Genomic DNA, 16,169 nt, shown 5'->3' on the forward strand with positions numbered 1-16,169 from the left:
CTCATCCAACTCTGTGCCTTTCCAGAGGAATAATGACGTGGGTAGATGGAACCTTTGTATCTGTTGTGTTTAAACATAGATACAGCTAAGTCCTGACAATAGTTAGGAAGGGATGGCGCTGGTGAGGGCTGACCTTTAGGGGGCCTGCTGCCAGAAGTTTTTAAAAGCCTTGTAGCTAGTTGTTGCTGGGGTCAAGCTCAACCATGCCTGCTGTCAGAGGTTTGCCATTGCTGGGTTTGCTAGTAAGGAGATTATTAAAGGACTAGGAGCCTTTTCTGGCTGCAGATGAAATGGGCCATGGCTTTGAGCAACAGATTGGCAGGAGCAGCCAGACCTGGCCTTGCCAGAGCTCCACAGATTCAGCGTGGCTGCAAGAGGAGGCAGGTTGGCACACAAGCCAGCAGTTGTTCCTGGGTTGTCCCCTATACCTGTGTGTCTCCCAGCCCCCTAATGGAAGCCAGGGTAGAGTCTGACTACTGAGCTCTTCACACCAGTGCTTCCTTCCCTTCCTAAAATGGACTAAGAGTCTTTTGTCTTTGCAGGAGAAATGAATGGCAACTTTTGATCTTGCTTACTCAGCCAGAAACCTTGGGCTGCTGAGAGTGGCTGACGAAGAGGCAGAAATTGGTTTCAGGGGAGTCCTGCATTTATCATCTTTCTGAGTGGTTTTATTGATGGAGTGACCAGAGCTGTAATAGGTGAGGGCAGCGTGCTTGCTGGCTCAAGTGGTGTTGTGACACAGCTCCTTGTCTACTGGACAGATGGTCTGGAGCAGACTTGTCAAAATGTGTGTTCAGCTGCTGTGCCTTCTGTGCTTCCTTGGTTGGCAGGTTTGTACTGCTACTCCTCAGGATGCCGCTCCTCAGGTATCCTACTTCTCAGCCACTCATAAATTCACAACTGCCTTTTGGTCTAGCCAGGTATGTGCATGATTTCCACTCTAAATCCAGTAGGATTCATATACAGCAGTAGAGATCACCTTGAGACAGAGTGAAGACATCAAAACATTAAAGAAGAGAGAAGAGATGGGTTATTTTTTTCTTTAGTGAAATTCAGATAGTTAGAACAATGAACAAGAAAAGAGCAAGCTTTGTTTTCCTAGCAGTGTGTGTACCTGTGGTCACAGCTGTGAAGCCATCAGAGATTTAAACAGGCAGATCTTCATTTTGTGCCAGTTGTAGAGTCACAAGCTTAGGTAGCAAGACATGCTTGACCATGCATTTTGCCAAGTGGCACAAGTTCTTGCCACCATTCCAATCCAGCTGCTGTCAGATTGGCAACTTGCAGAATCCCAGTAAACAGCCCCACTGGTCTTCTACTGAAACATTTCTGACAGTTGAAATTTTTCTGAAAACCAAGGACATAGTGTGGTGGAGTGTTCTTCCCCACCAAAGAGAGGCAAGGGAAGAAAAGGCAGCAAAAAGTTTGTATTACCCATCCAGTCAGAGGATAAGCCTCACTTAATTTTGATAAATTGTCTGATCTCAGCTTTTTTTAGAGGCAACCTTAACACCTTGGAGGTATTTTAGAGGGTCCAGCAGGATGTCAGGGATGCTGTCCTTGCAGGAATTCAGTCCCTCCAATTTGTCTGTCCTGAACTTTTTTTGTTCATAGGTGCTTTGTGAATGTTGTTTTCCTATGCAATGGGCTTTCCTTTCTCTTCTGCTTCCAATCCACACTGGAGCGGAGCTTCCCACAGGTTTCTTTACTGCAAATCTTTCTGTTCCCACACAGATGGAAGGTGATTGCAAGAAAACACTCAAAAATGAAACCATGTTTAGCTATTGAATCTCACAGAATCATCTATATGTTGTGTCTTATGAGTGGAAAAAACATATTATCTTAGACTATGTTTTCCATGGGAGAACTTTACCAAGGCCTGCATGGTTCCAGGTAGTAGAACTGAGAACCTTTTCTAGCTGTACTTTCCAGTCAGGAGAATCGAGTTGGGTGTGCAAAAGACTCGGCCCTCTTTTCATTGCTGAGGTAGTGATAACTGACTGTGAGCAAGGAAAACTGAGATTTGCTGGTACCCTTGGGCTTGCAACTGGCATTTGTTACATCCATAGGCAGTCCTTTGGAAGACCCTATTTGACAGGTGATTGCAAAAGCCCTGCTTCTATATCCACTTCTGGCAATCAGGACAAACTGTACCTTGGGATCAGAGCTAGGGCACACAGACAGTGGAGAAATCTGGAAGAGAGTGGGTGCGTAACTTACAAAGTTGGCTGCTCTGTGTTTTCTTTTATTCTAGAAATAGTCACTTCCCTGACCTAAGGAAAACTTGTGAGAGTTCTTCCTTGTGCCAGCATTGTCCTTATCTGCATTCATATTTCCTGGTCTAGTGCTGTAGTTTTGGTCCCATAAGATTATGCAGTCATTATTTTCCCAGGTTTTATGTTGCATGTTGAAGCAAGTGCCTTAGTTAAACTTCAGTGCTGAGTTTCTGTCATGGCTGTCATGAGTGATTCCTGTACATACACAGCTGGAACATGAGATCCTTTGGGAAGGAGTTTAAGTAATTATTTTAATGTGCTTCATTTTCTTTATAAATAGAACACTGAATATACTTTAATGGATTTTATAAATAGTAAATTTTTGTTTATACCATCATCCTAAACCCAAAGGATTGCAAATAACTGTGTAGTCTCTGTAGTATTGCAGCTGTGTATGCCATCCGGCACTGTTTTCAAGCAGAACACTGTCGTGGTTTAAACCCAGTCAGGCAGCTCATTCACTCTCTCCCCCCCTTCTTGCCCTCCCCCTGCTCCCGGAGGGACGGAGAGGAGAATCGAAAAGAATGCAACTCCCATGGGTTGAGATAAGAACAGTTTAGTAACTAAGGTATAACAAATCACTACTGCTACCACCAATAATAATAATGATAAAGGAAATAACAAGGGAAGAGAATATAACACCTCAGCACCACCTGACCAATAACTCACCCCACCTCACCAGACCTAGCACCAACCGATACCTCCTCCAACCCCACAGACTCCTAGCCCTTCCAGGTAACTCTCAGTTACCTCCTGGGCATGGATGTGCTGTGTTATGGAATACCTCTTTGGCTAGCTTGGGTCAGGTGTCCTGTGGGTCAGGTGTCCTCTTTCTGCTTCCTCCCAGCCTCCCCTCCTCCCTGGCAGAGCATGAGGCTCACAAAGTCCTTGGCCAGACCAAAACATCAGTGTTATCAGCTCTGTTCCCAGGCCGAAAGTCAAAACACAGCACTGCACCAGCTACCAAGAAAGAGGAAAATGACTGCTACTGCTGAACCCAGGACAAACATAAACACAACTACACCTAGGCTAAAATGCAGCAGGGGCTTATTAGCTTAACACAACACTCCATTGCAGCATAGACACTAAGTGAAGAACACGCAATTCAACTGGAAACGCAGGGGAAATTGCAGTGATGTAAATACCCAGTTAGAAGTTGACCAGCTTGCTGAAGTACAAGTAGGTATGTCTGCTTTTAAGAGAGATGTGACAGGATTTTAGTGGACCTGGTTCATTGTTTACAATGTATTAAAGCAATAAAACCACACAGTTTTCTGTATATCGAAAACTTGTAGAGCCAAGTAATGTCAGAGAACTGGCATGAAATAGCATTGCCACTAGCTGGCACCAGCTTTTAAATAATTCCCATAGTCCTTTAAGTGAACTCTCAGCTTTTGATTTTACCGTCCTGCTTAACAGTGACGTGCAGTCATTAGTAGCAGTGCAGAACTAAACAGCAATGAAGGCGTGCAGAAGCTGCCATGAGCCATTCTGCAGTCATACCAAGCAAGTGTTAACCGAGACAGCTTCGTAGGAGGCAGGGGATCTTTTAGAAAGGGTACAGGATAAATTTACAACCACAAGGAATCAAAATTTTGTTTTTGTTATTTTTTTTTACTTCTGCTTTGGAAGAGGATTGAACATGATGTAATTGGGCAGATTTAAACATGTTTTGTCTTACGGACTTTACAATAATAGGATGACTCAAGTTCTTAATTAGAATAAAAAAGCATTACCTCATTGATTAGCCTGCTCCTTTCACTAAGGCACTGGAAATCTTTAATCAACAGATGCAGGGAACTACCTGTGGATGAGACAAACTGCTAATGAGGAATGAATTCAGAAGTGCCCTGTTGCTTTTCTGTTCACCAAGTATAACAGAATTGTTTGCCGCAGAAGAAGCTGTCTATGGGGTGAATGTGTGCTCAGTTTAAATCGAAATAGGAGACTTGCTTTTCCTTTCATCTGATGCTGTCAAATTCCTAATTCAGCAGGCTTAATAAAACCATTGTTCCCTTTTCCCCATGGATATGCTGCAGAAGTTTCTGTCTTCGTTTCAAAGGATCAAAGAACTGGCTTTTGGAAAGCCATTTTTGGAAGCAATATGTAAAACTTTGCCAGAAATGCATGAATTGGCCATTGTAAGTATGGGCTGATACTAATTCACACAGGTAGGGATCACATCACTTGCAACTGGCCCTTGCGACATTTGGCAAGATCCAAAATCATCTGAAGTGCCAGGGAAAGAAGGGGTGTCCTTAAGCACATCTGGGATTCAGCAACTCTTCATTCTGCACTTGAATCTCTCAGGTCCTGTTGCAGTACTTAAAAGCTAGATCTCTCTATTATCCTTTTGATAAAAAGAATAAAACTGATGTTATGGGTCTCTCTGAGGAAGTTTCCCCTTGCACACAAATTCGGTTTGTTGTTAATGATAGTTGTCACTAAAGTGAAAAATGCTTTTTAGTGATTTCCACACATTTTGTATAGGGTCAAAACCTTTCTTTCCATATTGCCTGAGATGTCCAGTCATGTCCAGGTCATAAGGGAGGGTAAAATGTATTATCACAGTAAAGTACGCAGCTGTCATGATTTGACTGTGGCTAAACTAGTAAATAAAAGCAGACAGGAATTATAGCCTTGCTCTGTGCCAACTAGGATGAAGTAGCTTCCGTCCAACAGCTAAATCCTTCTGCTCCCCTAAGCAGGTTGGCCACATACAAAACAGGAAGGGCCCTGAGCTTGTAGTGATCCCAAAACTATGTCCAGGCATCATTTGGGAAAGCAGTAATTAGCTTGGGGCAAATTCATGCCAGGAAGCTTGCTGAAAAGTCACAACAGAGATACTGTGTACCATTATCTCAGCCCGAGCTCTGACCACATTTTATTTGCTGGTATAAATGTTGGCTTTTTGTCATCAACAGGGCAGCCTGAAGAAGGTGCGTATTTAGGAGTCAGGATTAGAGCTGCTGGGGCCCTGTAATGAGGCTTTTCTTGGTGCAGGCATTGCTGAGTCTGTGTCTGGCTCCGTGATTATAAAACATGAGGGGCAGTTTGCAGAGTATGTAGTTGGCTGCAGTGGTTCCTATCAGCTAGTACTCTTTTGGGTGATGGTGGGCACAGCTCAGGAGCAAGCTCAGGAGCAAGCTGATGGGTGTGGCCAGCCTGTTTTGGAGTGTAACACAGTTCAGCTGTGTGGTGTGAGCCATGGTGCATCAGTTGACTAAGAAAGGTCCTGACTTGGGTTTTTGCTAGTATGGACTATTTTCTGAGATCTGCTCTCTGAACCATGATTTTCTGTAATAACTGTTACTTATTTGGCATGATACACAAACTGGTTGGAGTGGCTTGGATGGAAGATTTCCAAGCTTCTCTCTTTCTTGCTTTATTGCCTTTTGTCTGTAATAGCATCTGATGCGTTCTTGAAGGCACCATTAAACACAAAACACAGTGTCATGCCCTCAAAACCACCTTACAACATTATCTAGACTCATTTGCTAAAGACATCTCATTTTTCATCTGTATGATGGGTTATCTGACAGCATAGGCTGTTGCTGTGTTTAACAGTATTGTCCTGGAAAGTTGTTCCCAAGTCATCCATCTTTCTCATCTTGTCTGTGAGTGACAGAGCCATGGCCCCAACTGTTTTGTGATATGAAAAAAGAAAATACATTCTTAAGAGGCTCCTGAGGTGTAACCCCAACTTCCTCCCTCAGGGGCTGTTACAGCAGCCCCTGACCTCACTGGACTTGGTTCCTCGAGTGCATTGATGATAATTTCTTAATGCAAATGGTGGACAAACCAACTAGGAGAGGAGCGCTGCTGGATCTAGTACTCAACCAACAAGGAGGGTCTGGTTGAAGCGGTGATGGTCAATGGCAGCCTTGGCTGCAGTGACCATGAGATGGTGGAGTTTAGGATCCTGTGTGGGAGGAATAGAATACCTAGCAAGGCCACAGTTCTGGATTTCCAAAGGGCCAACTTTGGCCTCTTCAGTCAATTGCTAAGGGAAGTCTCATGGGAAGGGGTACTAGGTGGTAAAGGGGCTCAAGAGAGTTGGTCAGTATTCAAGGACCACTTCTTCCAAGCTCAGGATTAGAGTATCCCAATGGGTAGGAAGTCAAGTAGGGGAACCAGGAGACCAGCATGGTTAAACAAGGAACTGCTGGGCAAACTCGTACGGGAAAAGAGAATCTATGGATTATGGAAGGAGGGGCTGGCCACTTGGGAGGAATATAGGACAGTTGTTAGAGGATGCAGGGAGGCAATTAGGACAGCTAAGGCCTCCTTGCAACTTAATCTTGCAAGTCAGGTTAAGGACAATAGAAAGGGCTTCTTCAAATACATAACAGATAAAACTAACACAAGAGGCAATATAGGCCCACTGCTGAATGAGGTGGGTGCCCTGGAGACAGAGGATATAAAGAAGGCAGAGGTGCTGAATGCCTTCTTTGCCTCTGTCTTTACTCCTGCAGACTCTCCCCAGGGGACCCAGATTCCTATAGCCCCGGAAGGAGTCAGGATAAAGGAGGAGTTTGCTTTGGTGGATGAGAATTGGGTTAGGGATCAGTTAAGCAATCTGGACATCTATAAATCGATGGGTCCGGATGGAATACACCTGCGGGTGCTGAGGGAGCTGGTGGAGGTCATTGCCAAGCCACTCTCCATCATCTTTGGTAAGTTGTGGGAAACAGGAGAGGTGCCTGAGGATTGGAGGATGGCAAATGTCACGCCGGTCTATAAGAAGGGCAAGAAGGAGGACCCGGGTAATTATAGACCGGTCAGCCTTACCTCCATCCCTGGAAAGGTGATGGAACAACTTATTCTTGACACCATCTCTAGACATATCAAGGATGAGGGGGTGATTAAGAGCAGCCAACATGGCTTTACCAAGGGGAAGTCACGTCTGACCAACCTTATAGCCTTCTATGAGGAAGTAACTAGGTGGATGGATGATGGTAGAGCGGTAGATGTGTTTTTTCTTGATTTCAGTAAGGCATTTGATACTGGCTTCCGCAGCATCCTCATAGATAAGGAAGTGTGGGCTTGATGATCAGGTGGTGAGGTGGATCAAGAACTGGTTGGAAGGAAGAATGCAGAGGGTTGTGGTCAATGGGGCAGAATCTAGCTGGAGGTCTGTGACTACTGGAGTCCCCAGGGGTTGGTGCTGGAACCAGTGCTGTTTAATATTTTCATCAATGACCTGGTTGAGGGAACTGAGTGTACCCTCAGCAAGTTTGCTGATGATACTAAACTGGGAGGAGTGGCTGACACACCAGAGGGCTGTGTTGCCATTCAGCAAGACCTGGACAGGCTGGAGAGTTGGGCGGGGAGAAACTTGATGAAATTCCACAAGGGCAAGTGTAGAGTCTTGCATCTGGGGAAGAACAACCCCATGTACCAGTACAGGTTGGGGGTTGACCTGCTTGACAGTAGTGAAGGGGAAAGGGACCTGGGGGTCCTGGTGGATAGGAGGATGACCATGAGCCAGCAATGTGTCCTTGTGGCCAAGAAGGCCAATGGCATCCTAGGGTGCATTAGAAAGGGTGTGGTTAGTAGGTCAAGAGAGGTTCTCCTCCCCCTCTACTCTGCCTTGGTGAGGCCGCATCTGGAATATTGTGTCCAGTTCTAGGCCCCTCAGTTCAAGAAGGACAGGGAATTGCTTGAAAGAGTCCAGTGCAGAGCTACAAAGATGATGAAGGGAATGGAACATCTCTCTTATGAGGAGAGGCTGAGGGAGCTGGGTCTCTTTAGCTTGGAGAAGGGGAGACTGAGGGGTGACCTCATCAATGTTTACAAATATGTAAAGGTTGAGTGTCAGGATGATGGAGCTAGGTTTTTTTCAGTGATGTCCAGTGATAGGACAAGGGGCAGTGGGTGTAAACTGGAGCATAGGAGGTTCCATGTGAACATCAGGAAAAATTTCTTTACTGTGAGAGTGACAGAGCACTGGAACAGGTTGCCCAGGGGGGTTGTGGAGTCTCCTACATTGGAGATGTTCAAGGCCCGCCTGGACAAGTTCCTGTGTGATGTACTCTAGGTTACCCTGCTCTTGCAGGGGGGTTGAGGTCCCTTCCAACCCCTGGGATTCTGTGATTTTATTTGTTCAGTGGTTCTGCCAAGAGACAATGGCTGTGCCACACAATGCAGGATGCTCAAGTGGGAAGGAGAAGCATGTGCTCCAGAGCTGCTCAGCGAAGGCCTGAGGGGAATTAGTTATGATTCTTAGTTTCAAAGATATCCTGCTTAGGCTGCAGATAGTTCACTTCTGGTTTTCAGGACTGTGTTTCATTCCTGATCTGTGAAAGAAGAGTGTTGGCATGCCCTGCCACATAGAGGTGCAGAGAAAGTGAATTCTGAAAGTTTGGAGGCCATCCAAACATTTGGGTAACACTCAAACCCTTCATACATATGTTATGCCAGAGGTTCTACCACCTTTGCTGATGGGCTCTGCCTTGGCCAGCAGTGGGTCCGTTTTGGAGCTGGCAGCATTGCCTCTATCAGACATAGGGAAGCTTCTAGCAGCTTCTCACAGAAGGCACTTCTGCAGCTACCCCTGCTACCTAAACCTTGCCACACAAACCCAATACAGCAGGCACCAGTGTCCTCCTGTGGGGGTGCAAAGGAAGATGAACATAGACAAGAGCAAGGCCAGAAGGCTGCAGATAAGAGCTGAGCAGGCAGCACAGAGGGGCTCGGTAAGGGGGACAAAGCAGCCCCATGAGTCACCCACCACCTGGGCATTTTGGCCATTTTTTTATGTACTGTTGGTTCTCTGTCCTAGCCATTTGCCATGTGAAAGGTCTACTGTAGCATTTCTCCTTATGAATCCAGATCCTGAAATGTCCTGAGTCTGTGTTTTCTGTCTGAAATCATTGTTCTTTCCTCCAGCATTGTTACAGCCACTGTAACGTGAGGGAGTAGAAGTTTAAAACATTGTGTAGTTATTTGTAATTGCTACTCCCCCGCTGTCATCAGCATCACTTCACTACTTTTGCACTAGTCCCTCCTGCTGATACAGATTAGTGATATAATTTCTGCTTCCCCTGTGTATTCATCAAAAGATCCTCCTTACCAAACCTCAGTTCATTTCTTACATCAATTTACTAGGTGACTTAGTTGCACAAGTTTCTGCACCAATGTAAAATGGCATAACTTTAATATACTTTGAGTCTATGTAGGATTTGTGAGTCAGGAATTTGGCCCAGAGGATCGTTACTTGCCCAGTCTCATACAATGAGTTCACAGCAGCTAATCCTGAAAAGAGCTTTCCTTGGGCTTATAGACACTACACGCTTGCTGGTTTTTGTTCCCATACAAGCATGAGGTCTCACGTTGTCAGGGATGCCTGAGACATTTACAAGCATTGCTACCCACAGTCTGTGTTCCTGTTTTTCCCTGCTGCATCCCTTGCAGCACATGAATCTTCACCAGCCCCAAGGGGGATGGCTGGCAGTAGCAGATCATCAGGTAGCTAAGTAGGAGCAAGGAGCAGGGTCTGCAATGAATCAGTTGGGTGTATCTGTAAGCTCACGCTGCTTGTGTCAAGTCATAATTCTCTAGGGATGAGATACTAGTTGGAGGCCTCACTGAGATCATCCATCTGCCATCTCTGAAGAGTGCTGTGGAATAGCAAGTGTTGGTCTGGCTGAGTTGAGCTCAGAGACATTTTTTGCCAATAGAAGGGGAATTTATTTTGGTTATGATTTTAGAATATTATCATCACTGTTAAATAACACCAGCACTGAGCTGGATCTCACGCATGAGCCAGAACACTTGTAAAGACTACTTATTTCTTTTTCTTTTAGTCCCCTGTCTGTGCATTACTTGTGTTTATCAGGTTTCTGTGGTCTGCAAAAGGCTCACGCTTCCCCACCTGAACCCGTCCATTCAGCATGACAGCCAGCTCAGTGGCCAGCCCCTGAAATCACTTCTGTTGCAAAACCTTGTGTGCTAAGAAATTGGCCCAGTTAATGATAAATAGGAACCCAATTTAAAAAAATGCAGAACTATATCAGCTATTTTTCTGCTTGCAGCAGAAGGAAGCCCTTTGGCAGCTGCCACAGGAGAGCCTAAGCATCTTGCTTAGGAGAGTGAATTTTGTGTCTCCAGTACTCCCTGGTGTGACTGTTCCTACAGTCTGACCTCTGGAAGTGTCTCCAACATCAGAAGAGGAATTGCTTCATGTAATAGGTGTATTGGTAATAGGTGTATTGGTTGCCTGGGGAATATTTTCACCCAGAGCAATTTTATCTTACCTCTATTAAAAAACCCCAAACAACACTAAAAACCTGAGGCAGGAAAGCTGTGTTTTCTTTTTATGAAGAGGTTTTGATCTCATGATCAGCAGGAGAGAGAAGCAGCAGCCAGAGCATAGGGCCGTGTCTGCAACAGCAGTATCATTTAGCTCTGACAATATCTCACTGTGTCCTTCTATTTCCTGTGGAGCCATTTCTGTGTTGCAGTGAGAGGTTTGTTTTACCCATGGCACAACCAAGAAAAAAAGTGACCTCTGTGAACAGCAATTTATGGGGGAGGGAAGGCAGAGGGTAACCAAGCTCAGCCCCATCTTCTCTCCTCAGACCATATCATGGATCAGTCGAGACCCTGCATTTTTGAAGAAGTCTGCCTCTGAATGCTAGTCCTGTTTGGCTACTGCTGGAATCTACTCACTGCTTTGGTAACTGGCCCTTCTCTGGCTTTTCATAAGCTCTGTAGATGTGATTTAACAGGTATGTCATGGAAATTTAGACTGGAACATCATTCACAATTTACTAGTTTTCTGTGGATTGGGGTGGGCCTGTGTAGGTATCAGATGAAAAAAAGAAGAGTGCCCTTCAGACAGGGTTTAATGTGAAGGCTCTGGGATTAGAGAGGCAGGAGGTTTTTTGATGCAAACATCGTCTTGTTACATTATCTGTTTGAGGCTTTTCTGTTCACAGGCAGATGAAAACTAGATTTCTGCCTGCAGTCTGGGTTCCTGTACCCATTCTGCTTTTGGATGCAATGAGAGGGGAATTCACATGATGCAGCAGCACAGGCAAAATGGTCTCCTCCTGAGCAGCACTAGGAGGCTGTCACACACAGGTGGCAGGAGATGCTGCTAGATGTGATGGCATTCTGTTTGTGAGGAGGTAAACATTAGGTAATACAAAATTAAACTTTTATGAGTATACATGGAACGTTCAGGCTGGCATTCCTTTGGAAGAGGCACAAAGCAGTTGCAGGTCCTGCTGATTTGACTTTAAGAAGGCCTGTAGTAACAGGACAACATTAAAACTTTCAGTTATAAACTGAAAGAGGGTAGATTTAGATTGGACATAAGGAAGAATTTTTTATTATAAGGGTTGTGGGGCACTGGAACAGGTTGCCCAGATAAATTATGATACCCCATCCCTGGCAGTGTTCAAGGCCAGGTTGGGCAGGGCTTTGAGCAACTTGTTTTACTGAGGGATGTCCCTAGTTGATCTTGAAAGTTCCTTTCTAACCCAATCCATTCTGTGACTCTGTGGTTCTGTGATTTAGAGACATGAGGGCCCAACACTTCTGGAAATAAGGTATCAACTACTCATGTGTTCAGTGGTTTTTCAGCAATTACTCAAGTACATCTAACAAGAAACTACAGTGTACATTCACGTGTGTGTTGGGCTTTCTTCACTATTTTCAGTGTTGCTTCTCCAAAATGGTTTCTGTTTTCATTTGTTGTTTTTACTTGCTAGTTATAAGAACTCTAACTACAACATCAGATTTCAGTACCATCAATTCCCTATTTGTGAGGCTGCCTGTTTTTGTGTTTGCTACTGGATCATTGAGCATGTGGCAGATAACATGCTCGCTAGCTATGTTTTTTTCACACCCTGGTTGTTTCAGCTTGGTTGACTTTGATTGTGAAGCTGCTCAGGATATTTTGTGAAGCATTTCTCATAAAGGGACAATGTTGGCAGGTTGATTTCATTACAGTTGTCATATTTACATTCTTGTCATGTTGCACATTTTATTGCTGGGTTATACAGCATTTAGACATCACTTTACAGGCATGCAACACAGTACTTGCTCAAGAATTTGTTCTTTGGAGCTACAGACCTGTAGAAAATATTTATTAGTGTAAGAGAATGGATTTTTTTTTCTTACAGTATAATTTTAGTCTAGAAAATCAAAGGAAAATGATAAAGAAATGGACTTTATATTAATATTCTTTGGAATGTACTCTGTAGCTGTTGTTCACTTGCTAGACATATGAGTGCCTATGTGCTTCAATAGTTACTTAGTTTAAAACTTTTTAGGAAATGCTTCTGTGTTATGATTATTGCTAGCGACCTGTACACTAAACAAAAGTTGTCCATCTGTGTTCTTGTCTGTTTTCAAATTACGTTGAAAAAGGATATAACCAGAAAGCTAAAAGACAGATTATGAAAACAGCTTGGCTTCTTTTAGGAAGAACAGGTACTCCCGAGTGCCGAGCCCTTCAGCAAAATCTCTCCCCAAAAGCAGGTCTCCAGCTGAACTCTTGAAAAATCTATTCCTTCAGGCTTTCTTTCCATCTGTTGGTCTGCTGGAACAGTAGTCCAAGGCTGGCCTAGTCTGCAGGCTGCACCAGGAGAAACTTTCCCTGCAATTGAATGCTCTTCTTCTGAGTGATTTCTAATGTATGATTTATTCCATCTATTCAGCATTATCTCATTTTGGGGCATGCCAGGGCCGTTTAAAACACTAAATTACTGTGATGTCCACAAGGAAAAGATTACTGTGTGAGGTAAAATATCCCTGTGGCTAGCACTTGTCACGCTTGCTTAATGCTCAGCAGTCAGGCTGTGTTGGGCCAACGGGCTCAGAATTTCTATTCAGCATCCCTTGCCCAAAGCATATGAGAATGACCCCTTTTGTCCTGTCTGTTGCTATGAGGCATCTTTGGGAAATGAGCACTGTTGAATGAAAAGAAAGCAGCAGATGACATTTTGTATTCTGCACGAACTAGTATATAGGTTCTTTGTTTTTCAGAAATGGTTTTCAAGAAGATGTGCTAATATTGCTGCTATTCTAGCAGTAGTTCTTTTCTTCAAGCTGGAATACAGATCTGTGAGAGTTGGGGTGCCCATTTATATTAGTATGCTCTTTCCTTGTAAAATCTTAAAATACCTAAAATACAAATATGTATATCCTGAACAAGTCTTTTTTTATTAATATTACTGTAACATTCCTTTCCTGGTACATCATCTTATCTCTATAAAAAAAGAGTCGTATTTTCAGAATAATAAGTTTTGAAATTTTCTGGTTTGCTGAGGTTACACTTAACTCTGAATAGTTACACTCACTATTCTAACCCAGTAGTGAGCATGGGTTAGGGACTCTGTGCTGAGCACAATAGGCATGTCTTTTGATTTGAGCTGTGTGTCACCAAGCATTAGGTCTGGAGATTGAATATTTCAGAATACAGCTGTCACATATACAGGTGTGACAATATTCTGACTTTGGAGTCTCTCAGTCATCCTTCTTGTTTCCTCAGCTGACCAGAAAGCTTTCTGCATTATTGATGTGCCACTCAGACGTGGAGGCTGCCAAACAAGTGACCAACATTGTGTCACTAAACAATAACATGAGAATTGGGCACACAGAATGGGTTAGGTTTGAAAGTGTCTTCTGCGTGTTTGTTGACATTTTCCTGAGCGATTTGGGAATTGTTTGGGAGCCAGGACTCTCAGCTGGATTTTCAAGTGCATCAGCATCCTGACTAGGTGGATCCATATACCCGAATTTTTGATCATCCACTTTTAGTTCATGTTAATTAGGAGGCTAGTCACTTACGAGGCAGTTTGGCTCCTTTTAGACTCAAAGCAGAAGATGGTACTGTTAGTTGAGTCATTCTCACAGTGCTCCGTGTGTAGACGTATGTGAGCTCAACTAGGTAAATAGGTTCAGCTGAACAAAGGATACATCATCTTTAGTGCTGGTTTGGTTTTTGTTAAGATTTTTAAAATTCTCTAGAGTGATATTGCAAAGTTCATTTGTTTCAGCAACAGAGAAATAGCAGTGACACTGGTCATCTTCTGCCAGCTGGATGAAGGTAGCTTCAGAATGTCAGATGCCAAGGTTGTGAGTGTGATGTATGAAGGTGCTAATGACGTAGAGGGCTTGATTACAGTAATGCTTTGTGAGACTAAAATTAACTCTCCTTGCAGCTTCTCCTCTGCATGCCAACCAGCATGTGGCTTCAAGCTCAATTCTGGGTAAGTTCCTGGTCCACTGCTTATGGGGAGGTAGCAGCAATATATAGAGAGGGGATGAGTGGACAGGGAGACACAGATTTGGGACAGCTGAAGCTCACTGTGAAACCAGAATCTCAGACAGAAACTTCCTATGCACCCTTTCTCATCCATTAACCGCTGCTCAGCTGTGCACAGCCTGGGCTGGCACAGCTAAATACAGAACCATGGGAATCCGGTTTCCCAGTTAGAGACTGACCTCAACTGAGTCCCTGTATGGATATGCTGGAATTACTTGGCAGTCCAGCTGTGGCTTCCTTAGAAGGGTAGTGAGGGAAAAGACCTCAAAGGCAGAAAAACAAATTCCTCATGTTCCTTCTGGTAGCAGTCAAGCCTTCTGGGTTTGGCCCAGTGCACTGTAACTGCTAGTGGAGTCCCTTGGCAAAACAGAAATCAAGCCAGTGGAAGAGGGCTGGTTTGATGGCTAGACTAATCAGAGGGTTGTTACCAGGACCTTCCAGTTAAATTTTGTTTTATGTGCTGTTCTTCATGACACGCTTTATGGTTCTCTTCCCTTTCTTCAGTATTTCTCACCATTTTGGTACTCATTGCTGCAAATACTTTAGCTAACTAATAGTCAAGTCTTTGTTAACCTCACTGGGGTGCCGACCTGTTGCTCAGAAATGTATTGGCTCACATATGTAACTACCTCTAGCATAACAGGCCCTTATGTTTCAGGTTGTAACTCCCTGAATGGACAAGGGATCTTATCAAAGACTTTTTGGCATTCTGTAGGTTGGCAAATGCTCATCTATATTGTTATTTGCTTCTCAAAGGATACTTTGCAAAGCATGATTTACACAAAGTTGTTCCTTCCCCAGTAGATTGGATTTATTTGTATCTACTAATTCTATTGTTAGTCGATTTGTCAGCTCTGAAAGACTGAGTCTTACTGTTCTGAGAGTTTTTTGTAAAGCATAATAGCACTCATTTTTTACCTTTTCCTTTAATACTTAGGGTCATTTGAATGGTAGATTTTTTACCACAGTTAATAAAGCAGTGAATTTGAGTTTGTGTAGAAATCCTGGGTGAAAGCTGTCTGGATTGTAGATATTCTAATTTTAGATTTTGTTAGGTTTTTGGAAGAAGGCTCTTTTACAAATGCTTCAGTTTGAGGCAGTTCTTTGGAGCTGACCTTTCAAAAGTGGCTCAAATTCAGAAGTCACTTGAGACATACCCATAATGAATATAAATGCAAAAATGAGAAAATCATGAAAGCAGTGGCTTTCTCCTGATCTAAACAGAAGGTTTGTATCATAATTAGTTCTGCAAATTAGTTGCTGACAACTGCAGGTACCTTTAGTATATTGAATAAGGTGTATTTCCAAAAAAGGCCATATTTAAGTTCTGTGTGGGGCTTGATCTTAGGCCTCTAAAGTCCAGCATTTCCCATTGCTAAGAGACAAAGTGGTGGCAAGGTAATACCATGAGTTCTATTTTGGTGATAATAAACTTGTGAAAGTAACTGGAAGTAACTGGACTCCACTCTTTCTTGCGCTGGTGTAATCAGAAGAGGATTTTACAAGATTCTTTAATGTAGCTGGAATGTATGTGTAATCTTTTGACCTTGTTCTTAATTTTTTATGACTATGGTATGTTAAATGTTGATAATTAGGTTTGCTCTAGGCTGAAA

General features: G+C 43.6%; 1 protein-coding gene across 1 annotated transcript in view; it reads left to right on the forward strand.

The window, feature by feature from the left end:
- The window catches only part of HS1BP3 (HCLS1 binding protein 3), a 50,172-nt gene that overhangs the window by 22,179 nt on the left and 11,824 nt on the right, over positions 1-16,169 (forward strand). The window lies entirely within an intron of this gene.

This window comes from Pezoporus wallicus, unplaced genomic scaffold (assembly GCF_028554395.1).
Source record: "Pezoporus wallicus isolate ANWC-B61680 ecotype Strahan unplaced genomic scaffold, APGP_CSIRO_Pwel_v1 contig_6464, whole genome shotgun sequence".
Lineage (NCBI taxonomy): Eukaryota > Metazoa > Chordata > Aves > Psittaciformes > Psittacidae > Pezoporus > Pezoporus wallicus.